The sequence below is a fragment of the Rhipicephalus microplus genome, unplaced genomic scaffold, assembly GCF_043290135.1.
Source record: "Rhipicephalus microplus isolate Deutch F79 unplaced genomic scaffold, USDA_Rmic scaffold_124, whole genome shotgun sequence".
Lineage (NCBI taxonomy): Eukaryota > Metazoa > Arthropoda > Arachnida > Ixodida > Ixodidae > Rhipicephalus > Rhipicephalus microplus.
The window spans coordinates 367,501-371,289 of NW_027464696.1; the positions used below are offsets into that span (position 1 = coordinate 367,501).

Here is a 3,789-nt window from a genome sequence, read left to right on the forward strand (position 1 = left end):
GGTATCGTTGTGTGCTCGCTCTCATTGGCCCGCCTAACCAGAAAATGCCTGCGGTACACCCATTTGGATAAGAGTGCACGCAGATGCGGGCCTCGACGGCTACACATTTCCTCGGGCGGCCGCCTCCCGGCCTCCGTGGAGCGCGGGATGCACGGTCCCATCGACAAGCCTCTCCCGTTTTTACCGTGGCGTCGCGGTTCACCACGGCGGGCGGGTCGGTCTCCTCCGCATAAAAAGGGGGACCCCCGCTTTTTGTTCCACGAAATCGCACAAGCTTTTTTCGCATCCACGGTTTGCCACCGCACACCAAAATGCCGATCCGGCTGCTTACTTTAGCCAACAGGTGGAGCCAGGCGCGCCGTACTTGCGCGGCACTTCCCACGTCCACCGAAGTCGGTGCCAAGGACCACTTTCGGCGCCGGAGCCGCGTACGAGCCTACTCGAGGCGGAAGAACGAAGCCAGCAAGGGCCTGGCCGCAAGTGCGTTCAATTGTCGGGACGTCCAAGTCCCTCGTTCTTCCGTGCTTCCTCTTTCGGCAAGTCGTTGCGGCACCTTCCCAAAGCGCGCAGACCCGCTAATCGCGACGAGCGCGACGTGGCCGTGCCGCCTTTCCCTCGGCAGCAAGCAAAACGCCTGGCAACGTCGACGCTCCCCTAACCGCGATCTCGCACCGTGTTTCGTGTGGCGAATTCAAAAGCCGGCCGGCGCTGCTGCAACCATTACGGTCGGTACGCATACGCCGCGGAGGGCGGGACGGTCATCGGAGCGTGCGGTTCCTCCATCGAGTACTGCGCACCTCGGCCGTCGCATCGCCGTGCCATGACCGGCCGCGCGTCAACGCGAACCGGTGCCAGCGAGATCCCTCGCCTGCAAGAACCGACCGGCAGCCTCCGTCACCCGAGGACGCGGAGGCGCTTGCCGCGGACGGCGGGACGGTATGCACTGGTGCACAGCGGACCCGTCACATCGCCAGTTCCTTGACCGACCGCCGACGCTTGTGCCGTTCCTCTCGTACTTGGCAGTCGCCGCGCGATTGTCGGGTCTCGTTCTTGCACGCTCGAACGGTCGGGAGGGCACTCGGCTGGCGTTTCGGGAACGCGCAGCCTCGCCTTCTACCGACGTAACCACGACTCGCCGTTCGCGCTCCGCCGCTCCTGTTTACAGTACTAGGCGGTCCCGCAGCGGTCGGGTCGCGCATTTCGAGCGCTTCGAGCCACGGTGCAGTGGCGGGTCGAAAGCCGACCTATGAGTGCGTTGCGCCGTTTGTACCCGCGTCCGCCACCTGGCCGACCGTCCAAGGTCGCGGTGTTGGCGTCCGCTGGGCGCAACAATTTGTCACGGGGTGCCGCTCCACATTCAGGCAGCCCCGTGGGGAAAAGCCGACCCCGCGTCCAAACGGGGTCAGCGGCAGAAAGTGTCGGGCGCAGACGCAGCCGAGGCGCTCACCCTTCACAATCCGTTAATGATCCTTCCGCAGGTTCACCTACGGAAACCTTGTTACGACTTTTACTTCCTCTAAATGATCAAGTTTGGTCATCTTTCCAACAGACCGGCGCAACCGAAAGGCCGCGCCGGACATCGGTCCGAAGACCTCACTAAATCATTCAATCGGTAGTAGCGACGGGCGGTGTGTACAAAGGGCAGGGACGTAATCAACGCGAGCTTATGACTCGCGCTTACTGGGAATTCCTCGTTCAAGGGGAACAATTGCAAGCCCCTATCCCAATCACGAAAGAAGTTCCACGGGTTACCCAGTCTTTTCAGACAGGGATAAAGACACGCTGCTTCCTTCAGTGTAGCGCGCGTGCGGCCCCGGACATCTAAGGGCATCACAGACCTGTTATTGCTCTGTTTCGTGCGGCTAGGAGCCGCTTGTCCCTCTAAGAAGGTTGTAAGGTGCTGGGAACCCCGCACCTATTTAATAGGCTAGAGTCTCGTTCGTTATCGGAATTAACCAGACAAATCGCTCCACCAACTAAGAACGGCCATGCACCACCATCCACCGAATCAAGAAAGAGCTCTCAATCTGTCAATCCTCCCAGTGTCCGGGCCGGGTAAGTTTTCCCGTGTTGAGTCAAATTAAGCCGCAGGCTCCACTCCTGGTGGTGCCCTTCCGTCAATTCCTTTAAGTTTCAGCTTTGCAACCATACTTCCCCCGGAACCCAAATACTTTGGTTTCCCGGAAGCTGCCCGCCGAGTCATTTGAGTAACTCAGGCGGATCGCTGGTTGGCATCGTTTATGGTCAGAACTAGGGCGGTATCTGATCGCCTTCGAACTTCTGACTTTCGTTCTTGATCAATGAAAACATTCTTGGCAAATGCTTTCGCAGTAGTTCGTCTTGCGACGGTCCAAGAATTTCACCTCTAGCGCCGCAATACGAATGCCCCCGTCCGTCCCTCTTAATCATTACCTCGTATTCCAAAAACCAACAGAACAGAAACGAGGTCTTGTTCTATTATTCCATGCAAGTTTATTCAGGCGACTCGCCTGCGTTGAGCACTCTAATTTTTTCAAAGTAAAAGCACCGGCCATCTCGAGGCACACAATGAAGTGCACCAAGAAAGAACCGGCATGATGTTCAGTCCGAGCCGTCGCATCGGGTAGATGCACTACTCGTCTGGAACTGAGATCCAACTACGAGCTTTTTAACCGCAGCAGCTTTAGTATACGCTATTGGAGCTGGAATTACCGCGGCTGCTGGCACCAGACTTGCCCTCCAATTGATCCTCGTTAAAGGATTTAGAGTGTACTCATTTCAATTACGGGGCCTCAAAAGAGTCCCGTATTGTTATTTTTCGTCACTACCTCCCCGTGCCGGGAGTGGGTAATTTGCGCGCCTGCTGCCTTCCTTGGATGTGGTAGCCGTTTCTCAGGCTCCCTCTCCGGAATCGAACCCTGATTCTCCGTTACCCGTAACAACCATGGTAAGCAAGTAACCTACCATCGAAAGTTGATAAGGCAGACACTTGAAAGAAACGTCGCCGGCTCGTGGCCATGCGATCAGCACAAAGTTATCCAGAGTCACCACACAATACGGGCCGAAACCCGATCGATCTTGGTCTAATAAAAGCACCCGTTACCCAAAGGGCTCCAGGCTCACTGCATGTATTAGCTCTAGAATTGCCACAGTTATCCAAGTAGGAAGAAACGATCTAAGGAACCATAACTGATTTAATGAGCCATTCGCGGTTTCGCCTTATTTCGGCATGTACTTAGACATGCATGGCTTAATCTTTGAGACAAGCATATGATTACTGGCAGGATCAACCAGGTAATCGTTCGACTGCGCGTCCGTCCTCGCCTTCGGCGGGCCGGACGCAGTCTGTGTGCGGCGGAGGCCACCTTCAGGCGCCCCAACACGCTTATTTTGCACTCCGAGATGACGGCGTTCGAGCTCGCTACGGCACAACCTTCCCGAAAGACGAGTGGGAGCCGTGCGGCAAGAAGCACGTTCATGCTCGCTCTTTTTCGTTGCATCGACTCGGTCGCGCCGTGCGGGTTGCCCAAGCCCGCTGCACTGTCGGTGGACCGGCCGGAACTAGCAACGGAGCCGAGACCGCAAAGCCGCCAGACGACGGGTCACGCCCGCGTCTTCGGCGCTTTCGCATCTGAATCGCCCGAGGACGACACGGAACACACCTCGATATCGTGGTAAAACGGCACCGTCCGACAACCAGCCCCTAACGCATCAAGCGGATGAGGCTGCAGACGACTGCCGTGGATTCCCCTGGAGCAGACCCGAGGACACGCTTGACGAGGCCGAAGCCCGCCGCATATCAGACACCCG

The 3,789-nt window shown here is 57.4% G+C and overlaps 1 non-coding gene across 1 annotated transcript; it reads right to left on the reverse strand.

The window, feature by feature from the left end:
* Positions 1-1,461: 1,461 nt before the first annotated feature.
* Positions 1,462-3,276, reverse strand: LOC142790740 (small subunit ribosomal RNA). Its single transcript, XR_012889731.1, has one exon. It is a non-coding gene; the product is annotated as a small subunit ribosomal RNA (ribosomal RNA).
* Positions 3,277-3,789: the final 513 nt, after the last annotated feature.